Consider the following 22,945-nt stretch of genomic DNA (forward strand, 5'->3'; position numbering starts at 1 on the left):
GGTTATATTTCCATGTCCTGCCAAGCCTCTAGGGATTAGAGTTATTATACTCCATATAAACATCTTTCCTCTGCGACCACAATACCCTGCAAAGTGCCAGTAAAAAAAAAGCTAGTCACATTTTTTTTGTCTAACATAATTAGTCTGCTGGCCACCTTTACATCCCTTTTAAAATAAATCTATGAAATTAGAATATAATTTAAGGCAATTGCCATTAAACTTATCATCAGATATGTGGTAGGAAAGTGCATTTTTTGTCTAGGCAATTCTCCATAGACCTCCAGTAAAATATTGGCAAAGTGCCTTTCTCTGCTTAATTCTTACATCCTAATATTAAGGTATATATTAAGATATTTTATTTTAAAAGACAGGTATATGCTAATCATAACCACCACATACAACCAATGAGAATAAAAACTTTCTTTAAAAACATATAATCACAGGGCCCTGAAGTGACAGAAATTATTCAGATATAAAGTTTTGCGCCCTGCTATTTACCCTTTTCATGTACTTTTGGAGTAAAAGAATAAGTAATACAGTTTTATTCTTGTTCGGTTTTCAAGATGACAGAACACCATACTAAATTATCTAGAAAATATAAGTATTCCAGTTCCATAATCCACTAACAGTTTCTCTAAATTCCCCCTTTACACCAAACTTCATCTTAGACCTTAAGTAACTTTAATCAAAAGTAAAAAATAGCCAGTTTTGTGAAGGAGATCTAACCTTACTCACTCTTAATACAAAGATTAGTTCAAGTATTATGCGAATACCAGAACTTTCATTCTAACAGAAGAATATACCATATGCCATAATGCAAGCTGCCTCTGCATTTCTAACTTAAGTGTGAAAAAAGGAGATGCAAAAAGGTATCCACTTACAGGCATGCTTTAACTAAAACTAAATGCAAGAACTGAAAAGAGCAGTGGCATATGACGTTTAAGAGTGTTTTGCTCCCATGCCAGACTGTTTCTTCAGTGAACTGTTTGATAAATCAGGGGGCAAGTACTACAAGGTCATAGCATTTAGTGAAATATTAAAACCAAACGAACTGCACACACTTTACGATATCAAGCATACTAATGACGTGAACTAACTTCATGAAACTTTAAACACTCAAGAGATTGATGGGGACGAGTAATTTGAATAGCTGGTGATTTAACTAAGTTGCTTGACTAAAAAGTTACTTTAAGGCAATTGCTAGTGGATTCAAACATTTAAAAAGTATACAACTAACCTCAATCCCAGAACACATTCATAGACAGATAACATTCTTAAAAAATGCAATAGGACATGTATATGGGGTTCATATACAATCCCCACTGTATTTTATTTCCATTCTGAATCTCATATGTACTTACATTACAAACATTTAGATGAGCAGACTAGTCCTTGAGATATTTTCCTTTCTTAGGAAAAAAAATAAAAAAAACAAAAAAACCCTTTACTTCTTCCAGGCTTTTAAGTGTTCACCACCTGGTTCAACATGCAGCCTCCTTGAACCACACACAAGCCTCAAAGTCAATCCAATAGCAGCCAGAAGATGTCTGATGTGTGTGTGTGGGTGTGTGTGTGTATCTGTGTGTGTGTGTGTGTGTGTGTGTGTGTGTGAGTGCACAGCGTGGAGGAGGAGAAAGTGGCTGTGCTGCTGGCTGGATTAAAAGTAACCGGACTCGTCCTGAAAGCGTCCAGGAAGGAAGTGACAGAAGGCGAATGGGAAAAAGAGAGCAGCTCACAGCCTTTGTAACATCGCGGAGGGGGGAAGGTAGAGGCAAGGAAGAGATTCAAACTACACGCTTGATGAGGTGTCCTTTTCTGCTTCTCTCCCTTCCTCCCTTCTCTCTGTCTCTCTCTACTTCTCTCTCTCTCTCCCACAATCCCAAACGAATGACTCTCTCCTCCCGAGCTGGAGAAATAATCAGTTTCACTCTTGCAAAAAGGGGGCGGGATCAGATCCCGAAAGCGTTTTAATAAAACAAACATAGAGCAGCAGCAGCGGCAGCAGCTCCTTTCCTTGCCCCTCTAGTCTAAACTAGATTGATAAATTACTCCACTACCCTACTTTAATTATGTATATGGTATGCAGAATAAATCACCGAACAGCAGCACCTCAATCAAGCACTTTTTAAATGATAATTGCATCTTGGGTAAATCAATCTCTCCATTCCTGACATTTTGCTAATTTTAGTTTGGCGGTGGGGGTAATGGCATATGCCACACGCAAACATAATGACAATCCTTTATTACACAACATTAAGGAAATACGGCTAGCTGGTGAATCTTTTCCCCCTTCTGGTGATGTTCAGCAGCAATAGGACACAAAACCACTGCAGACTCTGGGAGAGAGACACTCTGGGCCAGCTCAGAAACAGCCACGGCAAATGTTGCGCACGCTGGAATTGCTGCTAATAAAGGGCGCCCAATGTCCTCCAGTGGCAACACTTACACAAAACAATCGCGGCTTGAATGCGAGGAGTTACAGGGGAAAGGGGTTTAAAAATATTTTAAATGCTGCTATCCTGATACGCCTGTGATCATTCCCATATGTGTTCAAGAGGAAAATATCTGGGCATCAATACATTCCAGTGTCTATGTACAAGACAGCGGGGATAGGTACCCAACTGAAATAGAGGATGCCTGTCGTTACACCGGCAATTATTAAAGGAGAATAAGCTGAAAGGGGCGCTGAAATGCAAACTCTGTGCAAGCTGTAGAGAAGATCCGTATCATCATCATCCCAGCAACTGGAGTCTGTCAGGCCGGCAACTTTTTAATCAGTTTCGAAACAGATCCAAACATATCTGTGCAGCAGGCGTGTGTATTTTTAGCCCGCATGACATTTCCTACCCCGTCTCCTTGCACCTTTATTGGCCTCTTTCTTCGGAGCCTTCAGTCTGTAAACCAACCCAACTTCCCAAACGCATTAGACTTCCGTATCCAATTGCTGGTGAGTTCACTTACCCTGGGCTGCTTCAGCTGCACAGGAAGTAGGCACGGGGCTAGGAGAGAAACAATCGTGATGCTAACGTTTGAGGGAATGCAAATAAACAGACTCCCTCAGAAAACAGGGTTGCTGGTTAGATAAAGTACTGTTTGCCTCATTGCACAAGTCCAGATCAGACCCTACCGCATGAGATGGTCTTTCTGCAGACTTTTCCACAGAAATGTAGTATTTCCAACACACTATATAATAGGACAGAACCTTCCTCACATGATCATTTACCTTTACAACCAGTACTGAAAGGACTCTTCTGTACACAAATAAAAGTAAAAAATAAGCATATGTAAAACTTGGGGAGTAAAACTACTTTGCAGATTCTTGTTTTAACTTTTATGTAGATAGCCAACTTCTACAATGCTTTGAGAGCAACAGGATACTTTATAAAGGTATAAGCCATAACAGACAGGAGTAAAGGAAACCTGAAGACTATATAATAACATCAAAGCAGTGAATAAAACAACAGTGAGACTTATTTTGGTTTACTTTATTGTATTTCAAGGGCCTAACCCTATAATTTTTTTTGCATGTAAATATCCCATTGGGCCATTGACTGACTTCTAGAATTTCAGTTTAGGTAATTAATAAATGTCTATTTATTTTACTGTATATTCTAAAGCAGGAATGCTCAAAGCATGGCCAGATCTGAACGAAACTGATGGAGTTATAAAATATTGCCCAAGACTATTCTCTGTTTTGATACTTAGGTGGTGCCTTAACTGACTACAAGTCCCATAACCCTCTACTCCATCATGATCAGATTTGATAATAGTGGGGGGACAATTCTTACTGGACAGATATCCAGAACCACATCCCGTAAAACACAACAACAACAATAATAATAATTAATAATCAATAAACATAAACATTTATATTGCAGTAGCCTCTAGAGGCCTCAGCCAGGTAGACACTGTACAGACATATAATAAATAACAGTAGTTGGCACCCACGTTAGTAGTATCAGCAGAGGGACCAAAACCTGGGAGAACATGAAGTCTGAACTACCCTTTCAGCCCTAGTGGTCTCACCAGGTTTGGAGTGAGGTACTCTGGTAAAGAAATATGGGAAAGTTTGCACTGATCCTATCCTTGCGGTGCCTGTTCTGTAGCTAGAGTTTCATTTTCCCAGCTATCAATATGGCACCAGTCTTACCAACAGCAATAACTAATATTTTCTTATTTTTTTTTAAAAATGGAGCATTATGCGTTGGGACATCTAGTTTCTAGGCTCACACCTTTGTGCTGTAGATGAAAATGGCTGTAATCTGTTGCATTCTGTGCAAGCTAAATGCATCTTTCAGGCTTTTGTCTAGTTGCTCAAGCAGACCCTTTAGCTGGCAGGATAAAGCTTGGATGGTACTTCAATTCAACACCAAGAAATCAGATAGCAATTACCACAACAAAGTAATATGTACAGCTGCTTAATATGTCTACTATGCCTTCCACATTTTTAGGCTCTGAGGGCCTAATCTTTAAATAGTTGTGACCTTCATATATTAGAGTATCTGTAAACTGTGCCAGGTTTTTGTCAGAGCACAATTCATCAAAGCAATGTAGAGGACACCTCCATCTTAAAACAGAGTTCAAATATTAAGTGAAAAAACAGACTGATGGACAGATCTACAGTAGAGGGCATGCTTCCTCATCAACTCCAGGATTCAATAAAGCATGTATTAGTGCACAAATATGCAGTATCTTTTGAAATATGTGTAGAATCTTTCTACCTGTTAGGGTTAATTTTAGAATCTGGAATAATTTTAAACAACGAAAAATCTTTGCTTTGTTATCTGTACCAAGTTTTAAAAACATGCATCATAAATATTTTGGGGCAGAATCCCATTTGGATTTCTTCCAAAATGGTCTAATCTAAGCTATGGTTCCTGTTGTAAACTGGTCATTCATAGGCCTTTTGGCAACCTGTACTATGAACAATGTTGCACCTTTTTCCAATGCATCACCTGACATATCTGAATTAAACAATAAAGCATAACATGAGTGGGATGATTAGAAACTCAGATCCCCAAAGCCTTATCAGAATGAGATATAACCAAGTGTCTCTTTTTCTTAGAGTGTGATTATCTCATGGTTAGCAAGCACCCCCCATAAAGGGTCTTAGTAAAGTCCATTTTTAATTTTCTGTACTTGGTGACAAAAAAATTCTGAAAAGAAATGAGGCTACCAATTTATATCATTAAGTGACATTTCAACAGAAGATGACTGAGATTAGGACAAAATGATCCACTTACTTTGCACTCTAACCCTGGTGTGGTATAGTTTATTTTCTGTGCAGAATTCTGCCCTACCACACTCCACCCCTTGCTCTTAAAACCACTCTCTATCTTATAACAGCAGTGTACTAAAGCACTTCTTCCTATGTCTGTCTGCTTTTTAACTTGGCCCATGCTGGGTGTAGCTCTTGAAGTGAGCTTTAAAAAATTATTTTAAAGTGAGCTGGGGTGGTTGCCACAGCAACCCACCCTGAGAGGAATCAAGGCTATAGATTAATCTACCCCACAAGATTATTCAACAGTACTGTATTTGTTCTACAGTCATTCAGAATATTCCTTCAATCCATATGCCTTTATAATTTAACATAATGTATACATTCGAAAAATCTCAAAGATAATAGGATATGGATTCCAGGAGCAGAATTTAAATATTTTATAAACCCTAGGAAAGAACTGGAATGTATATAATTTCTTGTCAAATGAATTAATTCTAAAAGATATTCACAAGGCATGGCTGAGACATGAACTTTAAATAAAATGGTATGCCATTACTAAAACGGTGTAATGCACAGCAAGCAATGATTACAGAAAGCCTTTGTCAATGGTATACCTGCAAGTACACAATACAGCAGAATTTGCTATCAAGGCTTTGCTCTGAGCCTAACATTTGAAATTATAAAAACTACTTAATAATATTAAATGCAATAAATATTAAACACTCACCACATACACCCTCTTTATTGTCAAAATCATCCGCCTCCAATGCTTTACTTAATCTGTTCCATAGTAGTTACTTCACAGTTTACAATTCTTATTCGGCACCTTAGATATTTAAAAGCACAAAAGTAGCATATTATTAAAATGTAGGTCTGTGGTAGTGAGATGTATGAAAGAAACAGCTTCTGAAAAATACTGTCTTTATTGTTCTGAACTTACATCTCACGATCATATCACTTTTAACTATGTATGATCAAATACCTTTATGTATTAAACAGCTGCAGAAAAATCTATCTGAATCCTACTTTGGGGATGCTGAAATATCAATAAAATTGTGAATTGTAATAAAACTATTGATCTGAGATTGTAATAATCTTCTGAGTAGGTATTATATAAAATATTTACGGTTGTCTTCACGGTTTTTTTAAACAGTTCCCTCACTGCTTAATGAAGAGGTGTACTGTACAGAAGTAACAATTAAAATTATTGTGTCAAAAGCTGGAATTTTATGGCAAAGTGTATTCATCAATTTATTTTATTTTTTTTAAGAACTGTTGGTTTTTACACACCAACCACCATCTGAGAAAGGTTCCAAAAAGGTCTACCTTTTAGATTGCAAAACTGCCTGTAATCATAACACTTTTCTTCTTGTATTGTTTGTCCGGCCTTCTGTACACCAGCTGCTTGTGAAAATGGTGTCTTCACCCAAATTATAATGTGCCACCCATCAAAGTAATCAAGTAAATGGCCAGGTTTATAGCTGTAGACTATTTGAATGATCATTTGGACCATTTCTTATCTGATAGTTTCCTGATATCTTGCCTTTCTATTAATACTTTAAAAAAAGTTTCATTTTTATTTGCATATTTGAAATGGCTTAAGAATTACTGCACCAGACAGTGTTTGAGTTTTAGGAGAAGCTTATTATTGTTCTCAAGTAGGAAGTTAGTATATTCCAGTCTTTTGAGGTTATTCACAAAACACTGGGATATATACAGGATGCCTCCTGCAAAATCCCCCTCACAGGCACAGTATGCCTGGTTTCCCCTTGCAGCTACAGTGTGGGTCCTTTCTTTAAACTCTTTATACTAGGGGTGGGCTTGATTCCAAAGAGGGACAGTAAGGATGGGGGGGGGGGGAGAAAGGGAGGGAGTATTTCTCAGCCTCCTGGAACTTGAGACTGGCCAGCCTTTACCAAACATCCGGAAGCCCACTGCCAAGGGCTGCTTTTGAGTTCAAACAGCCCAAACCCTAGCAGATGATTTTTATGGCCGCTCAATCCACTGACACTGCACAGATTACAGACCAATCAAAAGTACAGTAAAGCAACAGCCGCGCTGTACCCGTCGGATTTCCCCTCCTCTCCTCCCGCTTCAGGCTGTTGCCGGTGAAGTGTCAGAAAAAGAACAGCCAACAAGTGTTACGTATTGGTACTAGTAGCAAAATGTGTCCGCAGCGGTTTTTGACACTACATTGTGTTCGTGGGCGATTAAATTAATGGACATGGATTGGGAAGAGAGAGACAAATGTGCGTGCGCACTGAAGACACGGCAGCAAGTGTCATCTGTGAACATGGAAGATAGAGAGAAAGAGTGTGTGTGTGCATATACACACATTGGGAGGCGAGAGGCAGATTTCGGGTGCATGGCCCCGGTGTGTGTGTGTAGGGTGGAGGGTAATGTGTTGTGGATGCTGGGAGAGAGTGGTGTTGTGTTGAGTGTACCCGAGGAAGGCGTGATGGAAGCGGGAGGAGTACGAGGAGTGTGACCTACGCGTTTGGAGTGGAAGAAGTGGGTAGAAGGCGGGATCCTAGGCGGTGTGTGCCTTTGAGCTGAGTGAAAGAAGAGCATCATCTGTGTAATGGATAGCTTGTGCAGAGCCGGGGATGTGCGAGTGTGCTCGCGCGCGCAATGGGGGAGCGATGCGGTCGGTGTGTGCACCATGTGGCGGACACGCGTGCGCGCGCTGTAGAGCCGAGCCTGCTTTATGGCTGTGTGTGCTTTAGGAAGGAGGTGAGTGCCACGTGTGTGCGCGCACGATGGCAGGGACGGGTGCCGTGTGTGTGTGTGTGTGTGTGTGTGTGTGTGCGTGCGCGCGCGCACTGGAGGAAGAGTGCCGTGGCTTCTAGTGTGCGCACTGAAAAAGGGGGCTGGGGAATTTGTCACTCACGGTGGGGTGGGAGTGGGCTGCAGAATCTGTTTGCTCTGGGACAGCACAGTAACCAAGACTTCGTCCCCTGCCCCTCTCCGACTACAAAACCCCAGAGAAGGCAGAGGAGACGCTCATTAAGGACCAAACCCCAAAATAAAGCAGAAATGCACTTACATGCTGGACAGTCTGGATGCCCAAGAGTCACACAGTGCGCTTTATGCCCTGCGTATCAGTCATTCAGCCAGACTAGGCACCACTGCCCAGTCTTCCTCGCCTCCTGCTCCCCCCCGCCACTGCCCCTTGTTTGCCTGTCTGGACTCAGGAACCCACAGGGCTGGGGACGGGGGGGAGAGAGAGAAAGAAGCAGGAACACGTGGGGGCTGCCTGCCTTGCTGTCATCATAACGGAGCCATCAGCGCTCCCAGGTCCTCTACTGCCGTTTTCCCCAGTCCCATCTGCACGCGTCGTGTGCGCCTCGGCAGGAGCAGGCTCAGTAGGGGCTGCTGGCAAGGGAGTGCAGCTAAGTCCCCTGCTATTTCCCCAAGGGGATGATGTGGAAAGGTGAATGGGGCGGGGGAATAAGCTGTGTATTTTTAAAACTAGCTATTAAAACATAGCAGCATGGATCCCACGTACCTACTTACATCTCACCGTGCAAAGAGGTTTGCTGCAGCCGGTGAGTCCTGCCCAAGGCAGAGATCCATCCCTGTTTCTGTTTGCACAGCAGCTGCAGCGCTCATGCAAACAAGCAGGATTTGGGAGGTTTTGAAAGCACACATACACTTTAAAAACAGAATACTGGTCTAGTTGGCTGTGGTAGTGGATTCAAACTGATGGAGTGGTTTGGGGTTTTTTTGGCAGTAGTTTGAATCTTCGTGGAATTATATTTGCATTGTTTGCTGGGTGCAAACTCAGAAGAATAAATGTGGTAACACCCTTTTTTGCTTCGGGAGTTTCTCAGCATTTACATTACACGTCACTTGTTTCATGTTTCATGAGTTTATTATAACTCAGCTGGGCAAATTCACTGATTACTGTAATAGTCCCAGACCCGCCCTCAAGCCCCCTCAACACTGGTGATTGTAGAGCTGCGTCAATTATCTGGGCTAAAAACTTTTATTACAACTTTGTTGTTATTTAAAATAACAGAGGGGGAGAGAGATGCGAATGACAGGAGATTCTAACTCAGGGTTGCATCTGTGAAAGTCTTGAAAATTCCTCGGAAACCTTAACTCTGCTCCGGACTCCACTACGTAGTGAGTTTAGCTGTGCGTGAGCTCACGTGACAGAGATATGGCGCCCGTACTAAACCTGTTAAGCACTTTACATTTTTGTCTACCTCTCTGTCCTTGGTTGTTACAGCTACTATTGCACAGTATAAATAGGTTTATAGTGGATATCTATTTGCATGTGAGTGTTTATGTCTTAGACCACACTGGGAGGAAGAATCAGTATAGTTCTCTATATAGCACATGTAATGGAATGGGAGTCATGAGTGGTTGAGGGAAATATGTAAATTTGTAATAGAAAACCATATTGTTGATGGGGAAGACAGTTGGTAAAGATGTTTGATATAGCTAGTGTGTATGAGGTATAATATGGTTGGGTTATTCTGGGAAGGGGAATTTGACTGTAGGTGTGTGCTTCCTGTGTTGTAAGAATGTAATCTGTATGGGTTGTTGTAGCGGGGGTATGTAGCTCACATTTAGAAATGTATGTAAAGATATATTGAGTGTGTGTCTCTAAGTTATATGGGATAGAGCAGAGGTAGGCAACCTATGGCACATGAGCTGATTTTCAGAGGCACTCACACTGCCCAGGTCCTGGCCACCAGTCTGCAGGGGCTCTGCACTTTAATTTAATTTTAAATGAAACTTCTTAAACATTTTAAAAACCTTATTTACTTTACATACAACAATAGTTTAGTTATATATTATAGACTTATAGAAAGAGGCCTTCTAAAAACGTTAAAATGTATGACCGGGACGCGAAACTTTAAATTAGAGTGAATAAATAAAGACACGGCACATCACTTCGGAAAGGTAGCCCACCCCTGGGATAGAGAGAAGGAGCAGTGGTACGGTTGTTTGTGGTGTATCTCTTTTTTTCCAGACTTTCAAAATTCCTTCCCTCCACCATACATGGGTTGTGCTGCTCCCTTATGGATGTTTTCAAGGGTCTTTGCAATAAGGAAGATATCGACTAACTGACTGTACAGGCAAAACAATGAAAATGTCTATACACAAAGTGCCATCAAACAAACAAAGTGAACAAACTGAAAAAAAGAAGGATTTTTTTGCTAACTTCTTTCATTTATAGGTGTTACATTGTTATATCAGAAAAAGTTCTGAACCTGATCTCCAAGTTGATGCTGTCCCCCTTTAAATATTTCCGAACACTTTTTTTTTCTGGGAGAGGGGTCTGGGAATTTCCTTAAGGTTCTTTTTTCCCCCAAAGAGTATTTATAAATAAACCAGTGAAATGTGAAAACATTTATAGATAAATATCAGAGGGGTAGCCGTGTTAGTCTGGATCTGTAAAAGCAACAAAGAATCCTGTGGTAACCTTATAGACTAACAGACGTTTTGGAGCATGAGCTTTCGTGGGTGAATACCCACTTCCTCAGATGCATGTAATGGAAATTTCCAGGGGCAGGTATATATATGCAGGCAAGCTAGAGCTAATGAGGTAGTTCAATCAGGGAGGATGAGGCCCTGTTCTAGCAGTTGAGGTGTGAAAACCAAGGGAAGAGAAACTGGTTTTGTAATTGGCAAGCCATGCACAGTCTTTGTTTAATCCTGAGCTGATGGTGTCAAATTTGCAGATGAACTGAAGCTCAGCAGTTTCTCTTTTAAGTCTGGTCCTGAAGTTTTTTTGCTGCAGGATGGCCACCTTAAGGTCTGCTATAGTGTGGCCAGGGAGGAGAACACTTCAACCTCCCTGGCCACACTATAGCAGACCTTAAGGTGGCCATCCTGCAGCAAAAAAACTTCAGGACCAGACTTCAAAGAGAAACTGCTGAGCTTCAGTTCATCTGCAAATTTGACACCATCAGCTCAGGATTAAACAAAGACTGTGCATGGCTTGCCAATTACAAAACCAGTTTCTCCTCCCTTGGTTTTCACACCTCAACTGCTAGAACAGGGCCTCATCCTCCCTGATTGAACTAACCTCATTAGCTCTAGCTTGCCTGCATATATATACCTGCCCCTGGAAATTTCCACTACATGCATCTGACGAAGTGGGTATTCACCCACGAAAGCTCATGCTCCAAAACGTCTGTTAGTCTATAAGGTGCCACAGCATTCTTTGCTGCTTTTGTAGATAAATGTTTTCTTTTGATAAAAGAGCCTAGACTTTGCTAAAATCATCATAAAATGTAAAAAACAATGTTTGTTGTTCAGTGAAATAGTATTTGATTCTAATATTTTGTTCTGAAGCTTCCTATCCTAGGGGTGGTTCCACTAATGGAGTTTACAAACCAGAGATCAGGACAGCTTTTAAACCTGTTGTGATCTTGGAAGAATTTGTAAACTCCCCCCCGAGTCTTGATCTTTATAGGTGTAATGTTAGAAATTTTTTTTGTCTATGGACCCAGTTCAGGAAGACACTTAATTTCCTTATTTTAATCATGTGTATAGTCCTATTGACTTCAATGGGGCATGTGTTTTAATACCTTGCTGAATTGGGGCCATTGTATGAATTATCATTTGTGAAAGCTGCAGAGTTGATGTACCATCCATACAAAATCTTCATGGACTTTTGTTGGGCTCATGGACCTGATTCAAAGACCATTCAAATCAGTCTTTACATTGACTTCAGTGGGTTTTAGATCAGGCTCTGAAATGGCAGCTCAGACTTTTATAATACCTACATCAAAGATCATCCAACACTGCTCTCCCAGCACTGGGATCCCATATCCTGTACCAGACCCTTTATCTCCCTACTGTATTTAAATATCCACATTATTCTTTGCACCCATCATAATGTTTATTATGTCTGTTTTTAGAAAGGGGGCAACCACTGAAGTCACTGAATTTGCATGGGAGTAATTTAGGGCAAAATATAACCTAAAATCACTAAATAATTCTTTAAGATTTATGGACTCCAAAAATGTACATCTGTGCCTCTGTGCTAATTTTCTATGGAGGAGAAGCATATGAACAGTTTTAAAGTTCCTAGGCTTTAAACAAAAATCTTTAAGCAAACATCTGCTAGTTTTGCATCAGAAACATAACTCAGACAGGTTCTGTAGTTAATCTTAAATTACCACCCAAAAATCTCCTGTGACATAAAAGTATAAATTCATTAAATTTCTGGTTGCACAGATTTTCTTTAGAAAAGATAAAGAAGCAGGTTAAAACTAGGCCTAGAATAGAAACTTGAAATCAATTTGTTTGCACGTCACTAATGTCTCAGGACAAGGTCTATACATTTCAAAATATTTTTTTAAAAGCTGATTTGTTCATTTGAATTAGTGAAAAAATTATTCACCAGTCTGATTATTTTTGTGTTCATATAATTCAAAAATAATTCAATTTTTTAAAGCAAAAAATTTGGCGTGGAATAAATCCATAATACACTGTAATCTGTCTGTCAATTTCATGACTGCTAAAATCTACCTGGATAAGTGAACATCAGAAATACAATGAATTTATTATTAAATAACAAGAGTTTTAACAAAATATATGTAGTGTAGTAATCAACAATTTCAGTCTCTCAAGTAAGTAGTGCATTTTATAAATAGATTAAAAAAAACAGCAGCAACCCACCTACATACATTATGTTCTCCCTGTAAATAATTTGCTTCATCTTACAAATTAACAAGAGGCAGGAGATTCAGACCTTAACTCATGCTATTGTGTTCTGTTTTTTTAACTAACAAAAGGAGGCAGCCCTGTTCTCTGTTGTGATCTGACCCCTGCATAGTATGCGGGGGTGGAGAGCTCTCAGAGACAGCCCCTGGAGAATACTTCCATTGGAAGGTGTCATATATCTGGCATAAAATTTCTGCTATGCCCCTTTCTCCTAGTGCAGATGGCATGTTGGGGACTGGAAGGAGCATACTGGCAAGGTTGTTGGCAAGAGGTCAGAGGGGATGTGGCTGGTGTGTGCTGTGGTCTTGCTATTTCTGCTTTCTCTGGGCCATAAAAATAGCACAAACTAGAGCAGTGAGGCTGCTCTAGGCCAGCTAGACTTCTGACTGTCCCAGAATACAGGGAGTGTGAAGATAGCTTAGAGCCTATTTGCAGAATGTCTGTCTTATAAATGATTGTCATATTTATTTTTCAATGTCTTTCATAACCTGTAGGCCTGACCCAGCAGAGAATAACTAGCTTTCTGGATCATGCCAAGTCCAGAAGGACAAGGTTTCTTCACAGCAGGTTGGCCTCTCCAGGAGAAAGTTCAATTTGCTGCAGAAGGCTCAAAGAGAGCTAAACAGCAGAACAGCCTCTTGTGAAGTAAGCTGCACAGCTGACAGGGGGAGGAACTCTCATATAAGATAACTTGCCCTCCACATCATTCTGCTCCAGATCCACATGACTTTTCACATTTGGTTCCTGTAGCCTGTGCAATTGGCTACAGCGTAGGAGGCAGAAGCCACCGCCTTCCTTTTCCTTCTCCTTGATCTCCATTTCTTTTTGGGAAAGTTTGATTATTTGGCAGGCTACGCATCTCTTATCTTTTCCTGAAATGGAGTTGTTGGCCATGTCTTGACTGTCTTCACACTCAAGAGTTTTTTGGTGAAAAACCAACTGGTAGCGTCTCCTTGTTAATACCTTGATACTCCGAGCACTTCATCGCCATTTCTGGTGATACACTAGGGAAGTAGGTAGGCTGAAGTGGTCAGAAAATGCCTAATGAACAAGGCCATCGCTTCCATTTAGGTGGCCTAGGCAATCGCCTAGGGCACCAGGATTATTGGGGGGCGGCATTTTGCCGGGGGGGGGCGGCAGGCGGCTCCGGTGGACCTGCCGCAGTCGTGCCTGTGGAGGGTCCCCTGGTCCCTCGGCTCCAGTGGAGCTGCCGCAGGCATTCCTGCGGACGGTCCACTGCTCCCGCGGCTCCGGTGGACCTCCCACAGGCATGGCTGCGGCAGCTCCACCGGAGCCGTGGGACCAGCGCGTGGGGTGGCGAAATGGCCCTGAGCCCAGGGCATTAAAAACACTAGCGCCGGTCCTGCTAATGAAGCATTTTGTAGCTACTACAGATAGGAGCAGCTTCCGCAACTTTGGAGACAATGACGTCCATGAAATTTCTGAGGGCCAAGAAATGCAGGGGATTGTTTTGGGTAGATCTTAGCCATAACTCAAACAGAATTTCAAACAGAAATGGAATTTTTTTTAAGGTGAGAAAACCTTGGCTAACTTATTCCCCCATTTCTGAAGGCCATTATATTTCCTGGCTTTGGCTACAAATTCAAATTCCAAGTATCACAAGAAAGGCTGCTGCTGATGTATTTCTAGCTAGAAAGGAAATACCAGAGGTTTTGTGAGGAACCCAGTTCTCATGAGTTTTCCAGACCAAACGTCAGGATACGCTTTAGATAAGCATCCAGACTTTTGGATGTTTCTCTGACCCTTTGCATCTGTTGCAATTTGCTCACCACTTGCTTGAATCAAATTTAGAGTAAATAAAATGCTATTTTAGAAGGGTGTATGCTCACCAGGTTATCAACAGGGTGTATAATATGGTGTCTTGCATATATTCTGAGTGTATACACAGGGTACGGAGGAACTGAACAGGTGTGAGAGGGCCTCTAGATGTCTGACATTCTGCTAGTGGGCATGTGCAAAGATGCTTAAGACACGTATTGCCCAGATGATGCGTAAGCCCCAGTGGGATTCACAAACTAGGTGTTCCCTTACCTATCTTGTTGGCAGGGCCTAATCTGGTAGAGGTGCTCAGAGGCTGCCTGAGAGCACACTTATAGGATCAAGCCCTGCACAAAACAATAGAGGAGGTGGTGGTGATGCCCTTTTACCCAGTAGCCCATGGGTTAGAGTACTCTTACCACTGGGCTATTGGGGAAAAGAGAACAACCACCATCCTCCTTTCTCTTGAGAAAGGGCTGACCTGGCTTAAGCATCTAACTCCCTTTGAAGGTTTAGGCCCCATCCCTCTCCTCTTACTGGCTAGATTGTATGGCTCCCTACTTAATGTGCTGGGTTTTCTGAATCCCTTTCTTAGGCTCCTAACTCTCCCCATGCTTTGTATAGGGAGCCTGGATATCTAACCCATGGCTTAGGATTCCATTGGGTGATGTGGCAACTAAATGTAGGTGCTACAATGCTGAGTCTTAGTCCCCTTTATGGATCTAGCCTCCAAGCACTACCATTTCCTTAGTCTTTTTATAGAGGGCTTCTGAAAGTTGAAAACTCCGTTGGATATGTTAGTAGGAGCCAGTAACGCTTATAAGCACAACATTCAACTTCACAACTTTCAGATGTTGTGCTCATGCTACTTATGCTAACATATGTTATAACGTTCATGAAGCCTCTGCTGTGCTGGCATTCATTATAACTCTTCTGTGGAGGCCCTTTTAAAGGTTGTACTTATTGAGATTACAAGGAAAGAGAGGCAGAAGAGATTGTGTTTGGATATAGGTTTAGGTTAATTTTTTGCACCTGATATTGGACTGTGGCTGTTGTATAAGCTATGGCAAAAACAGATTCAGTTCTTTGGTTGCAAAATTCACAATTTGTGCTCATGAGATCCGTAGTGGTGGGAATATCATGAGATCAGATAGTCATGGAAGATATTTTCCATCTCAGATAGTGGAAATCTCATGGGAACAAGTTGTCCTGTGAGAATCTGGTTGCATCAAAACTGGAATTTGAAAATAGGCCTCTTCAAATTTTGGATCCAGCTTCGAGCCGAAACTTGGAGTGAATTTGGATCTGGAAATTCTAGTCAGACTTATCTGAAATTTGAAGGGGTTCAAGGTTCCACATAGCAGTTTTGGCCTACATCTTGCCATGTCTGATGACATATGGATGACAGGCGGATGACATATGACCTTCAGAAATGTCTGAGATACAACATTGTGAATATCTATATAAGCCAATCAAAGAAAACTAAGCCGGTTCTCTAAGTATGATAGAAATCCTCAGAAATTTAGCTTTTGATAAAGAAGACAGTTGAAGTTGTGTTTTAAGTGAGGAAGATGTGACAAAAGGCTTTGATTCAAGTTCTTTATCTCAAATGAATCCTTTAAATATAAATTGAAAGTTGTTAGATTAACTGGTCCACAAAGACATTACCCTCACCACATTTAAACTCTTCCTAAAAATTCACTTCTTCCACCATGACCACAAGAAGTGAGTTACTATTCACTAACTTTTATCTTTATCTTTATTATATTATTAAAAAACCCAAATCTCTACAAAACAACCAAGATGTATACATTCCCAAACTGAGTAACAACAACATGATTACCGCTGTAAGACTTTCCCTCCTTGCCTCTGTCTCTATTAATCACCAAACTTGTGTCTCCTCTAAAATGTAGGTTAGAAGCTCTGTGGGGCTGGGGCCATGTTTTTCTGTTTCTTGTGTGAAACATCTAGAAGCCTTTTGGCTACTATAAAATAATAATAATAATAATAATCACGGGTCAGATTCTTATCTTGTGTAACTCAGTGTAGCACCATTGACTTTGATGGAGCTATACTGAGTTACATCAGCTAAAGAGCTGGCCCCAAAAGTTTGGGTTTCATTATGAACTTCAAACTTACCATGATTCTCCAAACAGTATGAGCTCTGGATGAGTTTTATGCCTCACTCTCTGGGATTCCCCTCTCCCTAACTAGCCAAGGTCCAGCTTTACCTTTAAATATCTTCAAAGGGCTGAACGAGAAATGGCTGACCTTCTTAGCCATGAGTGGGATGGAAGAGTGAGGAATGGAGAACAGCGACTGAAGTAGAAGGAAGCTGTATGATTTGGTGGCTGTGGTTGTATGGAGAGGACCGATTGGGTGCTGGATATTTATGTTTGGGTTGAAGATAGATTGAGAAGGGACCCTAACTCGGTGAAGGGATCTGTGAGGAGTATTTCTGGATTAAAGGGGTTTTGGTTAAGGACCAGGTTTTCTCTTCACAGAGGTGAGGGTTTGGGAGCTCTTTTGTCATTGCCACACTAGAGGTAGGGAGAGGCTCTTTGCCTTAAGCAGGATGCACACCTATTATAACTTGCATGTGTTCCACAACAAAGATTACAAAACAACCACTGACTTTGGTGAGAGTTATGCATATATGTGGACTACAGGACTGGGCCCTAAAATGTTACCAAAAGTGTAGGGGTAGAGTTCCAAATAATTAACTGGTTGAGATAGAATGCAAAGGACATATAATAAAAATTGAATTAGTGATGGACATACTATTGCAGTCCTTACTCAGGCAAAATTCCCCATTGAACTGAACACAAGTTTCGTCTGAGTGAGACTGCAGGATCAGACCTGATACTACTACAAACTTTCAAAAGATTCAGGAGCCTCCTGAAGACTTGAAGGACCAAAGGCTGGTTGGTTGATTATTTTAATACTCAAGGCTTTTGCTATGGCTTGTGGATTCTTTCTTGATTTTTAGTATTGCATGATACTAGACCAGGGTCAGCAACCTTTCCGAAGTGGTGTGTCAAGTCTTCATTTATTCACTCTCATTTAAGGTTTCACGTGCCAGTAATACATTTTAACGTTTTTAGAAGCTCTCTTTCTATAAGTCTATAATATATAACTAAACTATTGTTGTATGTAAAGTAAATAAAGTTTTTAAAATGTTTAAGAAGCTTCACTTAAAATTAAATTAAAATGCAGAGCCCTCCGGACCGGTGGCCAGGACCTGGGCAGTGTGAGTGCCACTGAAAATCAGCTCGTGTGCTGCCTTGGGCATACGTGCCATAGGTTGCCTACCCCTGTATTAGACCTTTCTCAAGGATATAACATCTATGGGTAATATTTTCTCTAATGATTTCAAATTGGGACAAGTATATGGCTATTAGAGAAAGAGCTGCCGATGGATGTGGATATTGAGTATCACAATGTTCTGCCATCACTTGATAGAATCAAGCAGAAAGAACAAATAGTGTAGACGTAATAAAGCTAGACATTTTTATGATTTTCATATTCTTTAATGCCTTTTTTCTTCAGTCAATAAGGACTTAAAGAGAAGAACTAATGAGGGAAAGAACTGAGTTTTTGAGAGAGCAAAGATTTATAACGGTTTGTTTTGTTGAACCTGTTGTTTATCAGTTGTTAGACATCTTGGTGGAATTTTATTGTTTTTCATTGGCAGATGCTGTCATACAGTACAATATATCAACAATATTAATGCTGGGGTCAGCTTCAGATATCAACTGCACAATATGCACACCGTGTAAATGTATAAATAGAGAAAGATTGTATCTATATTTGCCTGAACAAAATGGCCATTGACTATTTTATTCAATCTGTAAAGTTATTCAGGGTGATTCCAGTGAACTGCAACTGTATACTCACCTTTGAATATATGCACTTATCCTTTCCAAGCTGTATATATTGAACTTGAGTTTAGAATCTGCTGCTTTTAGATTTAAACATTGAGCACATTGCACTTTTTAGAAGATGTTTTCTTTTCTAAAAGTTTCTGTTGTTTGTCTGATCATAAATGGAATTTTTGATATTAGTCTTGTCATGCTAGCTGCTTCTCTAGGAATGAATATTTGTATACAAGGATTGCATTTTGCACTATATATATAGGAAAAGAAGACACAGTGAACAACAGAAATGCTGTATTTCAGCTCAGGGGATGGGGCAGGCAGCAGAGAGGTCACCCAGGGGACTTTAGTGTCCCATTGTGCACAGTGGAGCCAAACACTGTGGCACCTTTGTGATGGGATTGCATCAGGAAATTGTGGGCAGGTCAGGGGAGAGTACGGGCATGGTCAGTGTGTCTTCAGTTGTACAGTAGTCCATAGCCACTACTGTAGTCCTGGAGTAGAAGCACCCAAACTAAGCAGCTGCTCTGTGTGGAGCCAACAGACTGACAGGCAGGAGAATTCCATACTCCACCACCCTTTAACATCCATATCCCCATGGGTAAAGCTCTTTTATTACAGCTTTAAGTAGAGGAGCAGGATTTGGTCCAGTGTCCTATTAACTCAGTGGGAATTTTTATTAAGAAAAAACTGAAAGATTGGGCTCTGCATGTTTACATAGAAAACATTTTAATAGGGGGCTAAGAAGGTACTTTTTCACTATATAAAGAAAAAATGCTTTGTAAATGTATTATTTCAGAAATCATTGACATTTTACATGTTAAATGTTCGTTAATAAAAAAGCCAATTAGACAAAATATAAAGCTACTGGGTTTAATTCTGTTTTCACTTGCACCAGTTTTAGACCAGTATAATTCCATTAACTTCAGTGAACTTCTGATTTATATTCATTCAAATGAGAGAAGAACAAGGCACAAAATACCATTCAACTCTGATTTGAAAAGCTCTGTTGTACTTTTTGCCAAAGCTTTGTGGTTAGAACACATTTATATTTACACGCACTATGGAATAACTAATATAATTGTCTCCCTGACACTAAAGTTTCGGATTTATTAGAAAAGACAAACAGATGGTTGAAAGCTGAACTAGTTTGTAGAAAGATTTTAAAAAACAGCTGCAGAATAAGCAACAATATTTTACGAAGTAAATAACTCAGGTTGAGGTGAGTGTTGGTTTCTTAGTTGTTAATAAATAGTTGGGACAGTAATAAATGAATGTATTCAATATTCCAGATGGCATGGCCTGATTCTGTTCCTTTGAAGACAATAGAAAAACTTTTATTGACTTTAATGAGAACAGGATTTTTATCACTCAGCATTTAATCACCAAATTACATTTAATAGAAATATTTCAGAATTTCATTTAGTATTGTAACTGTGTTTAAATTTGTCGATTGGAGAAATTACAAGCACAGTGACCAAAAAAGGATAATTAATTATCCTGAATTTTATTGTATGAATTGTATCTAATCTGAAATCTCTACTTTGCATTGTGTACAGCCTAATCATCATTCCAAAAAGCGAACTGTTCTCTAGTGAAGTTGTATTTAACAAAAGGGCCTAATTAAAAGATTTTTTGAAATGAATTGAGGAACAGACCAACTCTATTAAACTATGTTATGAGTCTAATGAAATTATCTAGGATTTAGTCACATTAATTGCTGTTACCAGGGCTCTAGGATCAATACAGTGCAGTGCTGAGGAAATGATAGCCTATCAAAATAAGTTTTAAACCAAAGGTTGTGCACAGTACTTAGCTAGTGTGATATGTACTTATTTCAGATTTATTCTAGGAATTGAATTATAAAAAGGTAAATATATGTAATGAATGTAACAGTACTGGGATTTAATGGATGTATAAGACATTTGATAGTGAGATTTCTGTATTTTAAAAATATGGTATATGAAAAAGCAATGCTCTACAGATTTATTCTTATTTCAGAGGAACCCCCAGGACTTTGGTATTCAGCAAAAGTTTCTTTTGCTTCTCATAAGTTGTTTCAAATTAATATTGATTTGAAAAAAATATTATTTGCATTTATGGTGTTACTAATTATTTTTAAACAAGTATCATACATTCTACAGCCCTTCTGTGTCCATCTCACAAACCACAGAATATTCTTGTCATAATAAAAATTAATTGTTTTTAACACAGCATGGTCCATAAAGTTGCATTGGCTGTGCTGTATCCTTCTTGTGTTCCAAAACGAACAAGATAGACAAAGATTAAGGGCCTGATCCAGCTCCATTTGGATCAAAACTCTCATGGAGTTTAACAGTTCAGGATCAGGCTTTGATACACTAATGTGGAATCTTTAAATTTTAGTGTTCCATCCCAGCTTTAGCTCCCCAGCCCTGATAAATCATTCATATTTTCACACTCAAGTAATCTCCAATGTAGAAGTTATATAACTGTTTATTTAAGCATGCTCCCGTGCTTTTGTTTTACTTTTGTGCCTTTTATGTGCATGTGACTTGTGAATATGGAATTTGGTTGTTTAAATGGTTTCGTATGTTCACCATGTATAATCATCTTCAAGTTTTCTGTTTGCTTACTTCTTAAAATAAATGTTTTCCATTTAATACAACAGTTTGTAAGAATTGCTGTGAAGCAAAGTTAAAAGGATGAGTTCTTGAAATAGAAATTCATAATTAAAACATTTACAAAATGTTTTAACATGTGGACTCATTTCCCCCATGTTTTCACATTAATTAAAATCTTATTGTCGTCGAAAAATATCCCTAGTCTATCCCCTTTCCTCCTAGTCTCCTTCCCCATCGCCTCACACATACATTCAGTTTGTGGTGTCATAAATCTAAACATTGCGCAAACAAACTGTAAATTTAAAAAGCACCGTGCAAAGAAAATACTTCCACAAAGTCTTTGTTTCATGATCTGACTTCTTACTCCAATGAAATCAACAACTGTTTCATATAGTTACCCTTTGAATGTAAACTATTTTTAAAAATTATTTCAAGTTTTTTTAATTCACTCTCTTTTTATTGTATAGTTAACCCATCATGGTGTTCATATGGAGTTTTTAATGTTTTTGAATGTCAAATTAAACTACTAATACAGAGAGACATCTACAAACAAAAAAATCCTATCTCATTAGAAATCAAAAGGGTAATGATTTGTTAAGAAACAATTTGCATTTAGAGATAAGAGTATGAACAGCCATGTTTGCTGGCTGAGAATGTTCCTAAGTAGTTCTGTATGTAATCCTAAAGGTTCTTTGCATTCAGATTTGAAAGAAACAGTTTAAAAGGAATCAACTAAATCTTTCACTTTCAAGAAACCTTTCCTGAACAAAGAAATTACAGTAAAGTACCACATGAAACAGAGTGTGAAGCATGCTACAGACCTTCTCTATTTTCAGTTTAAAAAGTTTGAAAGTCTGAGCTATGATTCTGGAGGACAGGTATTAGCTCTTTGTAGAGAGCAGATCAGCTCTAAAGACTTAAATTATTTTTTCAATGTTTCGTCTATTAAAACTCACCAGTGCCCTTCTTCTGCTTCTCCAGGAAGTTGTACCCGTCAGCACCTGCTGAGGGCTTCGTTGACCAAACTGACAGGTAAAAAAATTCCTGTAGAATAAAGCCAGACCAGCTGGCTTTGAAGAGAAACCCCCCAGTTTGGGTTGTGTTTGCCTCACTCACCCTCTACTATGAAGACAGAAGCTTTTTCCCTTTTAGTTGTTGACCTGTAAGATGCGTGATCCCTGTGCACAAGTGTCTGGCAGGCCTAGGTGCACCTGCTGCTGTCACTCTAGAGTAAATTTAGCTGTAAAAGGTATCACTGACAACCAGACCTTTGTCAGCGCTGGCAAAAGAACACAGAATTACTGTCCCCCCAAAGTATGCTGCAAGTTCAAATGGAAAATATCAAAATCAGTCATTTCATCCAAAAATCACTCCTTTGAGGAAAAAATGAAATTGCTTTCATATGGCAAAGAAGTTTCCTCTTTTACATAGATGTTAAAATTACATTTCCAAGAATAATCTCAGAACAAGACAAGTTTTTGTTCTATTAATTGTGGCTGGAAGGAAACTTTTTTAATGGAAATACAGCACACATATATTTCAATTCAGACTATTAAACTGTGTTAAGTATTAAAGTTGATTGCCTTTCTTTTCACTAACTCATTGTGTTTTTTTATCCAAAGAAATATTAGACGGCTAAAAGTTCTCAAATAGGAGGTATTAATCTCACTCCCAAAATTAGAAAGCATGTAGTGTTGAGAGACTGGATGTCAAAATTACATGTTCATAACACTTATGCTTTGAGAATCTAGGAACCAACAACTTTTAAAATGGTAGCT

At 39.5% G+C, this 22,945-nt stretch overlaps 1 protein-coding gene across 20 annotated transcripts in view; it reads right to left on the reverse strand.

Annotated features, from left to right (window-relative positions):
• Positions 1-22,295, reverse strand: part of MEF2C (myocyte enhancer factor 2C) — a 156,784-nt gene extending 134,489 nt beyond the window's left edge. For 10 of the 20 annotated variants that reach the window (XM_050943899.1, XM_050943895.1, XM_050943900.1 and 7 more), the window contains exons 1-3: positions 22,124-22,294; positions 5,949-6,047; positions 2,962-2,999 (exon numbers count right to left, since the gene is read on the reverse strand). The gene's annotated coding sequence lies outside the window, so the exon portion shown is untranslated. Of the gene's footprint in view, positions 1-1,361; positions 1,973-2,961; positions 3,000-5,948; positions 6,048-8,267; positions 8,367-22,123 lie in introns of those variants that run through there. The other 10 variants (XM_050943897.1, XM_050943891.1, XM_050943898.1 and 7 more) reach the window with 4 other exon arrangements.
• Positions 22,296-22,945: the final 650 nt, after the last annotated feature.

Source organism: Gopherus flavomarginatus, chromosome 3, assembly GCF_025201925.1.
Source record: "Gopherus flavomarginatus isolate rGopFla2 chromosome 3, rGopFla2.mat.asm, whole genome shotgun sequence".
Classification (NCBI taxonomy): domain Eukaryota; kingdom Metazoa; phylum Chordata; order Testudines; family Testudinidae; genus Gopherus; species Gopherus flavomarginatus.